General features: G+C 37.7%; 1 protein-coding gene across 8 annotated transcripts in view; it reads left to right on the forward strand.

The window, feature by feature from the left end:
• Window positions 1–16293, forward strand: part of DLGAP1 (DLG associated protein 1) — a 416188-nt gene that overhangs the window by 50429 nt on the left and 349466 nt on the right. For 3 of the 8 annotated variants that reach the window (XM_027886313.1, XM_027886314.1, XM_027886312.1), the window contains exons 1-2: window positions 1476–1555; window positions 12625–12776. The exons of 4 other annotated variants lie outside the window; for them this stretch is intronic. The gene's annotated coding sequence lies outside the window, so the exon portion shown is untranslated. Of the gene's footprint in view, window positions 1–1475; window positions 1556–12624; window positions 12777–16293 lie in introns of those variants that run through there. One more of the 8 variants, XM_027886315.1, reaches the window with a different exon arrangement.

The following is a 16293-nucleotide window of genomic DNA, read 5'->3' on the forward strand; positions in this document are numbered from 1 at the left end:
GAAGCAGACAGGTTTTTTAGGGGGGCTGGAGTCTCGTTTGCATTAATATACGTTCACACTTCTCTTTGGCAGTAAGGAAATTCAGTACATATGTGTGCTGACCTCAAATTTGTGCGAGGAAAGGCCTATGTAAATAAGAACAGAGTCCTGAGGTCTGATCTCGTGAAACATTTGTATCTCAGCTATTACCCTATACTTTCTTCAGGATGAATAATGTGAGCTTGCTGTTCTTTGGTTTAATAGATGCTCTGTGGCAAAGTTGAATTAAATCTCCATGTTGTCAGAGTATTATGTAGGTGCTTTCTTTTTTTCCTGGCATTCAGCTTTGTGGCCTATTTTCATTTTGTGTGTGATTTTGGGAGTTTGGGGACTTGCTACCACATAGCCTTTATCATTTATAAACTGTTTATGTCCCTTGCAAAAAAAGTCAAAACATACAAAGCTTTGAATGAAATCTGAGCTAGAAAGAAAATTACCTGAAATAAATGAAAACTTTTGTCTTTTTAACTAAAATGATGATAACCTCATTTTAATTAAAAAGAATAATTTCCAAACTGAGTATTTATGTCAATGTAAATGTTAATTGGCAAGTTTTGAATAGCATATCAAAGTCTTTAATGGTCATATTGTCAGGGTCAGTGCAGCCTCAGCCAAAGCAGTATCATGTTAGATTGTCCTAAAATGTCATTAAAGAGCAATGTAATTTTCTCTCTTTCCCAGTTTTATCGCTGCTGTGGCAGAGATGTGTCTGAATACCTTTTTTAACAATTTGCTAATCTAACTCGTTTATTGTTTCCTAAATTCAGTGCTTGAAACATCTTAATCACCTGTGTGTGTTTAATGGTGAGGTCCAGATCCTCCAGGAAATACATTTTCCAAGGCTGAGTGAAGGCACTTGTAGTGCACATAACCCAGAAACCTCGTTGTGACCAGGCACAGGCCAAGGGCACTTATCCTATCTAACCCTGAAGGTGGAACAGTGAACACATGCCTGAGGGCAAAAGCTGCAGCTCCAACTGGGGAGTCTGCACCATCTATCCCAGCAGTGGCTGGTGCCTCCACCCAGATGGAGCTGCTGAGGGAAGAGTTTGCAGTGCAGGGCAGACCTCAGGATATGCCTAGACCTTTTTCCTGGCCTGCAAGAGGTGTGCCAGGTGGAGGACCTCCTACAGCAGGTGACTGAGCAGCAGGAGGTGGTGAGAAGGCTGTGTAACATCTGGGAGATCAAGAAAAATTAGGTAACTGGTTCCAAGTGCAATCTGCAGTGAATCCACAGCCCATGGCCAGTCAGCCAAAAATTCCTCCAATGGCACACACAGAAGGGAGAGAGTGCCAAGAATGCATGAGAATGGAAGCTTGCAATGGCAAGGTCCTGCAGGAGGAAGAGACTTACCCTGAAGCTTCAGGTGCCCTTGTAGAACCACTTCACCACTCTGCAGACAGAAGAGGAAGTATAGAATCGTGGAATCGTTTGGGTTGGAAGGAACGCCATAGATCAACTTGTTCCAACTTCCCTGCCAAAGACAAGTCACATCCAGAGAGAGGCTGGAGCTGAGTAAGGCAGCCTGATCTGCTCCCTGTGTAACATCCACTGCAAACTAAGAAAAGGCAGCAGATCGTAGCAGTAGGTGACTGTCTTCTGAGCGTTACAGAGGCACTCAAGTGCTGAGCTGAAGTGCTTTTGACAGAGGTGTGCTGCTTACCAGGAATTCGTATGAGGGATGTCAGTGAAAGACTACTAAGCCTTGTAGAGTCCACTGACTATTAGTCTGCTGCTTTTTCACATGGGCACCAGTGATACAGCCAGGGGCAGTATTGAGAAGGTTTACAAAGCCCTGGGAGCAATAGTAAGGGTCTCTGGAGGGCAGGTAGTTTTTTAATCAGTTCTCCTGGTCAAAGGGAAGGGGTCTGTAAGGGCCACTTGAATCTGGTGAATCTACAAGTGATTACAGGACTGGTGCCACAGCCAAGTGAAGACCACTGGGACTGCTGCTGTTTAACAATTTTGTTGGCAACATGAACAATGAGATTGAGTACAAATGCAGCAAGTTGGCCAATAACATAAAGCTGTTTGGAGTGGCTGTCACACTGGAGGGAAGGGATGCCATCCAGAGGAAGCGTGATAGGCTTAAGAGCTGGGCCTTAGGCAAACTTCATGAAGCTCAACAAGGCCAAGTGTAAAATGCTGCATCTGAGTCAGGACAATCCTGGCAATCCAGGACAATCCTAAGCACAAATACAAGGTAGTTGGAGAATGATTTGAGAGTAACCCCGAGGAGAAGGACTTGGGGATGTTGGTTGACAAGAAGTTCTACGTGACCCAATAATATGTGCTTGCAGCCTAGAATGACAACCATATTCTTGGCTGCATCAAAAGAAGTGTGACCTCTAGGTTGAGGGAGATGATCCTGCTGTAGCAGCGAGTCCAGAGGAGAACCACAAAGATGATCACAGGTCAGGAGCACCTCTGCTACGAAGACAAGCTGAAAGAGCTAGGGTTATTCAGACCATAGAAGAGAATAATTCAGGGAGACCTTCTAGCCTTTCCAGTACCTGAAGGGGGCCTACAAGAGAGCTAAAGAGAGACTTTTTGAAAGGGCATGTAGTGATAGGATAAGGGGAAATGACTTCAAGCTGAAAGAGATTAGATTAGATATTAGAAAGAAATTCTTTACTGTGAGGGTGGTGAGGCACTGGAACAGGTTGCCCAGAGAACCTGGGGATGCTCCATCCCTGGAAGTGTTCAAGGCTGCGTTGTATCGGGTTTTAAGCAGCCTGGTTTAGTGTAAGGTGTCCCTGCCCATGGCAGGAGGGTTGGCACTAGATGACTAATTTTAAAGGCCCCTTCCAACTCAAATAATTCTATGATTCTGCTAATGTGAACATTATTGGCCTTCTGCATTTATATGGATAAATTCTGCATTTAGTAGTAATTACCTTAAAGAAAATACATAGCTGAAATATAATTGTCACTAGAACGGCATTTATGTTCATTAAGAGCAATGATCATACAATTGCATTAGAAGACCTGACAGATATTTTTCAATTCACTGCCATAAACACAGAATTCGCAAGTTAATCATTAAGAGTAAGTTTAAAATGATCCCGCTGATGGCTTTTTTTTATAGGTGGGTTTACTTCGGCATGATGATTATGACTGAATTGCAGTAGGAATTTCTGTGAATAAGATGATGACATTTGATTTGCCTAGACTTTGAGCAGCGCTTTTTGCTGGCACCTGCCTTATTATGAGTAATGTTAGAACTGTCAAAGTTGCTGCAGATTTAGTTCTTGTTTTATTATTCATGCATTCTTAACCGAGGGTTTGGTTTTTTTTCTAGTGGATTGGTGGCTGTGAGGTGTTGATAAATATGTAAGTGAATGTGGTTCTCTGAGGACAATACCTTGAGTGCTTCTGTATTTTAACTATGCTCTTGTAGGAAGCTACCAGTAATGGGTTGACAGTTTGCCCTTTCTGTGTGTGGCAAGTTAGAGGGTTTTGCCTTTGTTTTGAGGGAAAAGTTTTGAGGGACAGCTTTCAACCACAGCACAAACTTTTAACACTTCTCTGCAGCTTCTTTGTAGTTGTTTTCAGAGGCTTGGACAAGAAGGCTAATTTGAAGGAGCATCAGAACTTTGTAGTCCATGCAGTCCTCTGCATTCTGGCAGGTAGAATCAGCAGGGAGTGGAATAGTTTATAATTAATGTAGTTGGTATTATCCAGAAAAATATTGCAAAATAATTTTCCATCATCTCTCTATTTAACGTGTATCATTAAACAGACAACTATGTGGTGGGTTGAAAAACTATACCCTAGGTTTCTTTTGCTGAGCCCAGGAGTTTGCTTTGCTCTACATATGGCTGGAAGCTTAGAAAGAGTGTGTAGATTGTATTGATTAAAAACAAATTCTGAAAAAATGTGCCAGCTTAAGAATTTGAAATTGTGTCTCTGCTTATGCTTTTAGTCCCTGCTGCTTTTTTTCTTTTTCTTTTTTTTTCCCTTTATTTTCTGCCTTTTGAGAGAAAGGGCGGAATATAATTAACAAGACCGAACAAATTCTTGTAATTAAAAGTTTCAAATGTGAAACATATATTATCAGTTCACTTCGTTGTTAGAGTTCAGTTTTAGAGTTGAAGTATCTGAGATTATTCCTGCAAATTAAAATTATGGTCAGGACTGGAAAAAGCATTTATGGTGGACAGTTCATGTATTTTCTGGAGTGTTCAGCATGGGATGATCACCCAAGCATTCTGTTCCATCTTTCTTCTCCACCCTATTTCTTTTAGTGACAGTGCATTCACTTAAAAATTGTCTTTTAAAACTCACTTGCTATATGATAGTAGTCAGGAATCAAAGGTAAACTTACTGTGACATTGTCTGAACCTAGGATGATGTTTTCTGTTGTCCTTGACAACAGAAAAATTAAATGTTCTGTTTTTTTTAATATCACTTCCACCTGAGCATTTCATTATGGAAGAAAAAGACACGATGGTACACATTTTTGCATTTACTTCAACTGCTGAGTCCTTTTTTTGTCACTCTGTGGCCTTACCAAGTGTAGGTTTTTGGAAAAGGCTAGCCTACTTCATCCTAATGAAAAAATGCTTGTAAAATGGAGACAAATTTGATAATTTATGCCATATATTTGTCATAGGAATCAACTTAATAAATTGCTGATACATATTTTGTATGTAAAAATGTAAAATCTGAGTTTTAGTGGAAATTAGATCTTCTCTATTTTTCTGTTGCCCTGGTATTAATGAGTCTGGGTATTGGTATCCCTGGAGAAGCTGGATAAAGAGGTAGCATTTAGCTCAAATGTTCTTGACTCAACCTTGCAGTAAACCAGCAAAGTCTTTGATGTTTGCTTTGATGCTTTTGAAAGGAAATACTTTGACTTAGGAATAATTGATTTTGCATCTACATTCAACAAAATTCATTAGTTGTCATAGAACATTTTAAGTCTGTTGAATCCATATTCTCTTCAAAAAAAAAAAAAAAAACAAAAAACCCCCAAACTTGGAAAATTTCAGCCATCACTGTGTGTAGTTTCCAAATAGCTAGCAAACTACCTAGCAAATCTGGTTTTGTTCTTTTCCTGTTGAATGATCATGTGCTTCGTTACTTTTATAGTCATAATAATAATAATAATAATAACAAGAAGCAAAGGGAAATGTAAATAGACATAACATTCAAGCATGCACACTTGAGTATGCAAGCCTGTTTTACTAAGAAAACCTGTTAACAATTGTTGACTTTAGGAAGTGATCCAAGTATGTGAATTTTGTACTTTATCTCATTTCAAAAGGCTTTTACGCCTTTCTGACTCTTCCACATATTAATTCCTGAGCACGTTTAGGTATGTCTGATAATTAAGAAAAACCAAAAAGATTTTAGTGCCATTTCCCACTGCACTTTGTAGGGGAAAATACTGGTTTTTAAATTGTTTATAAAATATTTATATGCCATATATGCACTTGGAGATAGGGTTATTTTCTCTCCTTAAGTCAGAAGATGTATTTGCACATCACTACAGAAAAAGAAGCCCAGGCCGCCTTTTGCTTCAAGCATCTTTGTAGCTAACAATTATTTCATTCTCTCCTTCACTTATTTCAATATACTTCTACAGGTTCTGTTCTGAGAAATCTGGTGGCACCAGTGGTAAGAGCTACCACTCATACGTGTAAGCTCAGTTTCTGGAAGGAAGAAGACTGTTCTTTTAAATTTTTTTTTTCCTGTGGGCAAGTTACCTTTAAAAAATAAACCTGAATAACAGACTATTTTGAAAAGAAATGGAAAGCTGGAAACTTTGGAAGGTTTGGAGGCTTTTTCCTCAATAAAGAAACATTGGGATTTGTATAGGAGTAGTCTTACAGGGTATTTCAATACTGTTCATCAAAAATTATACATTAAATAAAATAAATGCATACAGATTTCCTTGTGAAAATTTGCCAAAAGTTGGGTTTGTATTTATTTGTGATCCTATAGATAAAAATATCCTGCTTTATATTTTTATTTCATTTGTATAGATCATATTCATTATTTATCCTAAGTAATTCAAGCAGGTTATGTAAGGTAGATGTCACTGTAAGTAGAAATAATAATAAGAATGTGGTGTGGCAAAAGGGATCATCAGCTAAAATCTGCACATACTCCGTTTTAGTGTTTTCTGTGGGAAATGGATGGCAGAACTTTCTCCTTGCTACTAATGTAGGCTGCTCTGTCATATTTAACCCATAATGCAGTTTCTGTTTGCAGGTCTAAATGTGATGTAAATGACAATGTAATTCTATTTAAAAACAAATTTCTTATTTTAAGGGCTTTGCACCTACCATCCTATATTTTCTTGATTCCATAAAAATAGATGAACAGTCCTATGCTGTTTCATTCTCATAAAACAACAAACAAAAAACCCGTTATTGATGTACAGATGGCATCAAAAACTTCTAACAGCTTCCGAAAATACATCAAGGACAATTACTTCTAAACCTTTATAAAAATAAGAGAAAGCAACTTTCTCTAGCCCATTTTTCTGGATAATAATTAAAAGGTTTAGAGTTGCCAGCCAGGTGGATTTAGCTGTGACAGCTGGAAGTATAGCTTCTTTCTTTATTTCACTCTCTGCTAATCAAGTGTTTTTTGAACCTCTTTGTAAATTGTGACTTTTTTTCTTTTTTCTCTAGAGTAAACCTATGCTGCCTTATTTTTCCTTTTTTTCCTTGTTCCCCTCCAAAACAAACAAAGCCTTAGCCATGGAAGAGGGAAAAAAAAAAAAAAAAAAAAAAAAAAAAAAAAAAAAAAAAAAAAAAAAAAAAAAAAAAAAAAAAAAAAAAAAAAAAAAAAAAAAAAAAAAAAAAAAAAAAAAAAAAAAAAAAAAAAAAAAACAAATCAAACAAACAAACAAAACCCCAAAAAACCCCACAACATCAACAAAAAAACCCCAAACAAACAAACCCCCAACAAAAACCAACACACTTTCACAGAACCTGTTTTTTTCTTTATGAAATTTTACTTCATGTTTCAAGTGAGCAATGTAGGCCTCACTGCCTCTTCCTCCAAGCCGAAGGAGGATATGCCTTCAAAAGTGCAATAAGAACCCACTAATTTCATTTGCTCTGTAAACTTCAACCAGAAATTTCAACTACTATTACTTGCCAAAGCAAATGTTTCTTTGCAGAATTCTTTCTTTGGAGAAGAATCAGAGAAAACAAATACTTTGAGGCAGGTATCAGTCATGACATGCCAACAGGAAGTGCCAATACGCTGTGACGTGATTGTAGTATGAAAGTGTAGGGTTAAAGTCAGCTTGTGTGAGCCAAATGGGGTCATTCATAGAGACAGTAATATGGTATAACAGGGAAAAAGGACAGCATGGCAAAACTCCAACCGACAAAAATTCCCAGTCTGAGTCTACATGAAAAACCTCCCTGCATTCAGTCCTGAATCCCATTTGAATTACACCACAGATCAGTGTTGCTTCTGTCTGTCCGGGAGTACTGTTGAGAAGATTTCTAAGTGTTCATTTCTCATAGGAAAGAGAAATCGACCAGTTTTTCAGACTGTTTATCAAGATACCCTCCCAGACCATACCTTATTTATCCTAGCACACTTTTAAACCTCCTCTCCATTGCACATGCCCAGCATGAGGAAGACCACTTGCTTCTGCTCCACTCAGTTGTTGCCTTCTCAGTTGAATCATTCTGGGCATCTCAGGATCAACGCTCATGTGCAAACCAACCATGCCATTTGTACCTTGGGCACCAAAGGCTTGACTGCAGTGCAGCATGACATTAAGAGGTATGATAGCTGTTTTCCCTGATGCTGAATGACAGCCACCAAAGTCCGTGGGATAAATCAGTCTGAAGAAGAGTAAGAAGAGTCCATCTAGGGGCAGGTTTCATCTTGCTGCTGAAACAGGTATTGAGGCTTTTTTGTTTAGCCCAGGAGATTGCTGTTTATTGGTTGCATCTGTACAACTCACTGGAGCAATGCTTTCGACCTTGATGTTCACTCTGCTCACCTCCAAGTATTCCCTGCCAGCCAGGACCATTGCCTACTGCTCCCAGTAGCTGCCTTCCCTGCCAGTTGTTCTTGCTCATTCTGCTGCTTTGCTCCATCAGCCAGTCTGCTGTTATCTCCCCATCTGTTCATTTTCTCTCTTGCTCTTCTTCCCAGCCACATTTCTTTGCAACCCCTATAGGGTTTCAGTTCTTTTAGAAAGGATACAGTTATATCGATCAATCCACCTGGAGCCTTCCTTTTTTCTTTTCTTTTTTCTTTTTTTTTTTTTTTTTTTTTTTTTTTTTTTTTTTTTTTTTTTTTTTTTTTTTTTTTTTTTTTTTTTTTTTTTTTTTTTTTTAAAGAGGAAAAGCTCAATCATTTCTCATTATTCCCTTAGTACAAACCTTTTTTCCATCAAGATGTAAGCTGCAGCATTCTTTTAGGGTGACTTATCCAATCTATGGACAGGTTAGTTTTTTATGCTTACCAGATAAATTTTCCCCAATTTTATCATTTAGCTGTGTTTAACAGGAATCTTGCCAGGAGTTGCAAGAATTAGCCACTCCATGTGTGAATCGAGTTTGATCAGCTGCAGCTTTTGATTGATTAGAGGCAGCTTCTTTTACTATCTAACCAAGGTCAGCATAGCCCCACTAAACTCCCCTCTGAATTTTCCAGGGCAAAACTGCTTTCTGAAGATCTCAGGAGGTCAATAGAAATTTCCTCCATGTCTCCCATGCAGATCATAAAACCTGGTGGGATTACAGATTGGATTTTTGTTATTTAAGAGTATGAGCACAGTTCCTGTACATTCATTTTGTGATAAATTGTAGCTATCAGGTCCTGTTTTGTGCAATCTCCAACACTCAGTTCTTTGCTGAATTCCTGTCCTGAATTTGTGCAAATTGACTGTCCTATATTACTGCAGTGTATTATATGCATTCATAAGAGAGATGCAGCTTTCAGTTTCTCCGTTTACTTGAGTGTGTTTTGAATTATATTCATGGTCTTCAAAACGCTTGTAATCCCTCCCAGCTTAGTGTGATAGTCCTTGTTCCAACATCTAACTCACTGATAAAAATAATAAATAATACCATACTGCACATGGTCTCTTGTGAACTTCACCCAAGTAATCCTTGGTTTTGTCAGTGATTAGATGTTGTTATCAATAGCTGTAAGCTTGTTTTAGTGTTGTCTGCCCTAGACCATGTCTCCTTTATGTTGCCTTTATCCTTTATGAGGCTATCATGTAGTAACCATGGCTTATTTGTACACACCATTTTTTAGCCTGTGAATTCCTTTCATTTCCAAGCATGTTGTTTCAGTATTTTGGAATAAAACTTGCACTACTTAATTTGGGGGGCTTTTTGGACTCTGAGGATTTAGCACTGTACTTCTTTACTTTTACATCCAAACTGATATTTCAGTGGATGTGCAGTTGGCCTGGTTTGCAGCTGTAGGAACAAGGGTCTCATGGCACAATGGAGTGCTTCCACCTGTTTGTGTCTTTGGTTTGCTTTTAAAATGTAAATTGTTGCTATGTTTAGAAGAGCTGTTCAGTGCTTTTTAGCAATTAAGGTTGACACCACTGTATACAAGTGCCAGAACAATTCTTTTTAATATACAATAAATGATCTCAGTGTCAGATATAATGGGTGGTTATGGTGTACTTGTCAGTTACATCCTTCTCATTTTGAGTCTAAGTGAAAATGAGAAGTAGTGAGTGAGTGATTGATGAATCTATTTTTCCTTCCTGTTGAGTAGCAGTTTTATTTAAAATCACTTAGCTGATTTTTTTTATTCACATTTTCACTTGCAAATGAAAGTATTTGTAATTTTTTCTGTCAGCCTAGTGATACTTGGGGTCCAAATATGCAGTGTAAAGACCTTTGTAAGTATTCCTGCTACTGGGGAAACCCTGGAAGGAAATTTTTCTTAGAGCACCTGATACTCTCAGTCAGCAGGCAGCTCTTACTATCTCCCTGGAATTGCTGTAGTGTTTCCCTTCATGTTTAGTCAGCTTCAGTTGCTAAATATAGATGTGGGACTGGTACTGCTCTTGCTCTTGGTTTATTTGACATGGTAGTTTAAAGGGAATACTTCTGCATTTCATCAGTCACAGAGACTTCAGTGTTCCATAACCTTCTGTGGGAAACAAAGAGGGAAACAGCTTTCCCAGGTGACATGGCACATCAGTGGGGCTGTTGGAAGGTGCAGCATGATTCTTGGTCATGACTTGATCTGTCTGTCACAATGGCAACAGGACAAAATTTGATCCAAATTTAATGAAAGCATGAAATTCTACTCTCAGGAAACACGAGATTTGCAAGTGCATCATGGGGAATGACAAGCTATGCAGCTGGAATAGCAGGGTCTATTTGGATTTCAAGCTGAATGGAAATCCGGCAATGTGATGCAGTTACAAAAGAGGCCACTGTTAACTCTTCTGTGAAATGTGGGGACGTAATTGGTCTACACAACTAAATAAATGTCACTCAGGTCTCAGATGTACTGCTAACTATGGACACTGCACTTTTCAGCATTGATTGAAGGATGTATTTTTGATAGCAGGAACATTTCTTAGAAATCTAGAGATATATCTATGAGAAATGTTTTATTTTAAATTTAATTTTTTAAAAGGAGTTAATTGGAAAGTGCAGTCAACATCTGTTATCATATAAGGTACTGCTAAAAGGAGGGCGGGCTATCTTTTTCAATTCCTTACTGAAAATTGTAAACACCAGATTAGAAAAAAACAGTTCCAGAGATGGCCTATACATGTGTCCTTCGTCAGAGCAAGATATTCAGCCAGAGGTCTTAATATCCCTTCCATGATTTTGTTTGTCATCTTTTTGCAGAAAAATATTATCTTCTCTACTCATGTTGGAACTTTCTATTTTTAAAGAGTTCCTTAGAAGAAAATATTTTCACCCTGTACTAAAAGTCTCCTTATTACCTTATAGCATTTCACTGAAAGAGTTTTACCTGGTATTTATGCCTTTTTGTACTGAGACTGGTGAGCTGCAGACTTCGGGGAAAGCCATGAGAACATCCTTAAAACAAACTCCACTATTTTTCTTTAGCAGAATGAGCAGAAAGGTTTTAGGGGTTTTTTATTTTTTTTTATTTATGTTTTATTTTTTTAGGTTACCTAAAAATATTGTGCTTCAGAGAGTTTCCATGGATGTTGGCCATCTGGATGTTGTGGACTTCCAGTAACAGTACTGGAAGGTATTAGGGATATCTTTAATTATTTCTGAATGAGAGACAAAGTGTTTTATATCATCTGTTCTAACTGTATTTGACATTTGGGAGTCAGGGGAACACTAACTCAAAATGGATTCACCAAAGTATCCATTCTCTTCCTGCTACTCATTAATCACCATTTCTTTTTCCAAGTTGCTTCACAATAGGAGAAGGAATGACACCCAGATGGAGTCTGAGGGAAAACACAAAACCTATCACCTTAAGTCTCAGATAATGTTCCTGTAGAAATCTGGTGCCTTTCACAGATAACTTAATTAAATATTCTGCATCATTCACATCACAAGTGGTTGTATTGAACTACTCTGTATTACATTGTAGTTTTGAGCATTATCTGAGATGAGAGGGAAACCAGTGCATACTATCTCAGCTAAAGAATGAGGCTGTTTTTTCTCCAGTGCTGCTTCATAAAGCAAAATATGGTGGGCAGCAATAAATTGAGTCAAAGCAGTTAAAGAGAAAATAATCACATTCTGTAGTGCATCCAAACATCTTTGATTGCTTTGTGTCTGTCTTATTCAGGGCAATATGTTTCTTTCTGCTATAAGGCATGGAAGAAGTCAAACAGAAATACCAGCTCTATCCAGACGATTAAGTTTGGCGAGGGAACAGAAGGCATTCAGTGTTCTGTTTTTCTTCTCAGGAATAGCAGAATTCCCTCTGTATGGCACATTGGTATTGGATTCTCATTTGTTTTGTTTTGTTCATCTGGGATGGGGCAGAAAGGGGAATAGAGGAACCAAGGTAGCCAGGTGGATGTGGAGACATCAGTACTGTATTTGATAGTATTTTTGACAAGGAGCATGTACAGTTGTTGTCCTCTTTGTCTCTGATAAACTCCCAAGTTTTCTAGGCATATGTACTTACAGATAGACCAAAGATATCCAGATATCCCAAGATATGATGAGAAAGAAAAACATTTTCTTACAGGAATCACCATTGTCATGAGGCAATTGATATTAAGATACACTTTGCTGGAACTATGCTGCCAAAGTCCTTGAAAAATTCACTGCCCTCTCTGTATAGGAGTTTTGGTGTCAACTGATACCAAGAGTCACCAAAATTTTTCTATTTTTCAGTCCAAAGATTCTCCATGTATAACTTTGGGTTTTTTAATAGATACATGTAATTTCTTACATATCAGTATAGTCCTTTTCAAAATACTTCCAATAGAGTATCCTCAGTAAAGCTGAAATAGGAAGGCTCAAATCTAAGTTACAGTTGCCAATTTACAGAAGCTTGGTTGCAAAGTAATCTGGATGAAAAGGGAAACTGTTTGGCAATATTAGTTGTAGGGAGATGTTGCTCTCTGCAGGTTGTCACTAAAGAATCCTGTTCTTGCTCTCTCTCTGCTGCAGGTCACTTGCTTGAAGGGAGTGATCTAGAAATTTTAGAGCTCTCAAAGAACTTCCCGTCTCATCCAATATTTTCTAAAGAAATGGATTAAGTGGTTTCACTAAACCTTAAGAGGAGTTGATGAAAAAAAATGGATGAAACTGGGCAGTTAGAGGTAGGGACATGGATGCATAAGGTGGGTAGGCAATAGGGAGTCCAAAACTAAAACCTCAAAACTAAATGCTAGTAAGAACAGGGCTGCAGAATGCCTGTTCAAAGTCTTTCTCTAGACTTGGACTCATGATTCAAGTCAATAACCTTCCTTTCTGGCAAGTAGCTATGAAACCCATAAAGTCAAGAACTTGCAGGTTAGGAATGCTGGGTTTATAGTTGAACCATATGCGATTAATTTAGGACCTTTGAGCATACACATTACCGTGCATCTGGTTAGATGCTTGATATGCTGTTAGATATGATGTCAGATGTGCTTAGAGAGTCTCTTCCTACTTTCCACAAAACTTTTGCTGGCTCAATGTATGAGTTAGATTTACTTTGGGGCTGTATATAGAGATGGTAACTCATAGTAAGTGACGTAGAGAACTCCAAGAGGACCATGTTTGTGACATGGCTAATTGGGTTTCAGCTTTGCCTCTGCCCCAGAATTTCTCTATGGTGCTGGAAAAACGATGTAGACATAAAGATTCTCAAACATAACTCCTCACTCAGTGTTGCTTTTTTTCTGAGGGATTCATAGTCAAGAACTACAGGTTTAAAAACTTAAGTTGGGAGCACTTATATCTGTAGCTGGGACCAGTTTAATGGGAGCTGTGGTCTGAAGGTGAAAAGTGCAATAAAGCATGAAGTAATCTGAAAGATCAGGCATAGGCTTCTCAAATTTGGTTGCCCAAAAGGAGGTGTCACTTTTGATCATTCTTGTCTTAATCTTTGTGCTTCTGTTCTCAATATGTCAGAGATATGAAAGAAAATGTGATCAGTCAGTTGTAAACAATGAAGTAGACAAAAACTTTCACTGGGATATATATATGCTCTTAACTTTCAAGTATGTTTATTTGAAATATGGTTACATCTGCTGAATTATATTAAATTGGTCTTCACTGGTGACAACAGAATGAAGAATTTTTAAGGATAGCTTAAGCAGAACAAGAATCTTGCTTGTGGGTTGTTGGGAATTCAAGGAAAGGAATTCTACTCTTTTTTTCCCTGCTTCTTCCCCATGAATGTCAGATGCAAGGGGAAGAATACAAGGGAATTATATAGGGAATTTCCTTTGGAAACACTGAAGGGTGCTCTGGGCAGCAGAAGGTGACTCCAAAGCCAGGAATGAGATACATAATTGTCCAAAAGACAATAGAAAGGCACAGAATGGGCACCTGTCTGATGTAGATTACTGATGCTTTTTGGGATAGTGAATGGTTATCATAAACACTGGCCTCTCCATACTGATGGTTGTCTGATTTTTTTCATTAGTGCCTTGCTCCTCTCTCCACCAGCTTGCAGAGCGCTCACAGAGGAAAGAAACTACACAGAAACATGTCGGTTCAGTGAAAAGGCACTTTATATTTTGTTTAACTGCCTTGACAAACTATTTTGTACCAACAACAATAGTTGAAATAAAGCAAAGAAAGTGTGGGCAAACCTCAGGTTCTCCCCTTGGTAAAACAAATAGAAATAGGTACTCATGTCTCTACCTAGTTCTTTGAGAGTTCAATATTACACCTCCTGGATATTTGCCTTTGCAAGGATGAGCTGCATGCCAGAATTCCCAGGGTGGGATTTCTGTTGATGACCAGTAGCAAGCATAAGTAAAGAAGTAATATGCTAGTGCATTTACAATAATTTGTTTGATTTAACTACATCTTGCTTATTTAAAGTATTTATTAATTACATTTCAAATACTTCTTCTGACTTGCTAACTTGTTTTTAATTAAATTCTTGTTAAGTTGATTGACTTAATTGAAATAAATGCAACACCCTGATGAGAACTGAGTTATTTTGAATCTAGGTAACCTTCAAAAGAAAGTGGTTTTTCTTCTGCAGTGTAATTACAATTGGGATTAGCTTATTATGCACATAATGAGTGACCTTTTTTGTTGTCCAAGGTAAATAAATATGCAGAGGTATTTGCTGCATGAGCATAAAGTACACAAGTTTTAATATAGGGTACAAACCTGCTGTTTGTTTTGTCCTTTGGGGCCCTTTTTTGTTAAGACAGACTTGATATTTTTATTACGAAAGTTTTGAGAGATGTGAGTCAGGAGAGAGGCCCTCATGTCAGGTGCTATGCAGAACCTTGGAAAGCATAAATGGATTCAGCTACTTAATCAGGCTTCATTTCTGACTGTAATTTGTGTTTCCTAGGCTGCCTCTGGATGTCCTTGTGCTGCTACATCTTGAATAAAAATGAAGCTTCCAAATTGTAGTTCCTCGCTTTCTTCCATCAGGCTTGTCAATTCTCTTTAAAAAATCATGATGAAAATCCCTAGTGATTGCTGTGTAGGCCTCAAATGCAGAATCATTCCAATCAAGGCTTCACTTTGTTTTTCAAGGCCCCATTCAATGGGAATACTTCTGTTAATTGTATTGTTAAATATCCTCATACTTCATTTAAATGCTGACATGGGATACAGAACTGCTGTGTCTAAACGAGTGTGATAACGACTTAAGACATAACATACGTGTAGAGGGAATAGAGATGAAATATATAATTATACTTTAATTGACAATATCTGTGTAATATAAAGCATATAGGTGCCATCACAATTTAGGCAGCATCAAAATGTAAAGACTCCTGGCTTTGCATCATGAATAAGTCATATGTAGTGTTCCTGAATATGTCACACAGTAGTTCTGTGCATTGTTTTCATCAACTATAAAACAGGGAATAGGCATTCTTATTTACTTCTGCAAAGTAAGTCAATTTAAAACTTACATGTAAGTATCTTTCTTCCTGTCATTATGGCAGCATGATGTTAAGTACTGAAGGTAGAAACCAGAGCGGTTACCTTAATTGAGTTTTGTTAGTACCGGTATCATCAAGACCCATTTGTCATCAACATCTGAGAAAGGACAGTTTATAAGTCCTTATAATCAATTCCTTTAGTTCCACAGAAAAACCTGCAATAGAATTTTTATAGTCTGCAGAATACTACCAGTGTAAATTCTGTAACCACTTTCTCCAGCATACCTGGAGACCTTCCTCAAAATCCAGAATAATATCCTGCAATGCATGCATTATTTACTCAACACTTATACAGTTTTAAAATTAACAATCAAATTGAGTCCCCTTTAGAGGCAAAATTTATGTTTTATGTTATGTATCTATACCAAGCCTTTCCTTTGTTAGGTTCGAGGTTGTATAAACTACTGAGATTACTGCATCTTCCTGATGAGAAAAATACTGTTTGTGCATATTTAAAGTTCAGAATACATTCATTTGTGATGGTGATGGAACACAGATTTAGACCATGCGCTGGGGAAGTGAAAAATGTTTCATTCATTTGGTCCAGATGCAGACTGTAGATGAGGAAAGAGAGATCAAACTAGATCTAATATAAAACATCTTTGCATGTGCTTTTCCTCAAATTCAAAAGCAAGAATTGTAGGAGGTAATATTTTCCTTTTGTATTTTAACAGCACAGTAATGGTCCCACACACACTAGAAATCACTGCTA

Source organism: Empidonax traillii, unplaced genomic scaffold (assembly GCF_003031625.1).
Source record: "Empidonax traillii isolate 1590-97213 ecotype Southwest subspecies unplaced genomic scaffold, ASM303162v1 scaffold186:size1492175, whole genome shotgun sequence".
NCBI lineage: Eukaryota > Metazoa > Chordata > Aves > Passeriformes > Tyrannidae > Empidonax > Empidonax traillii.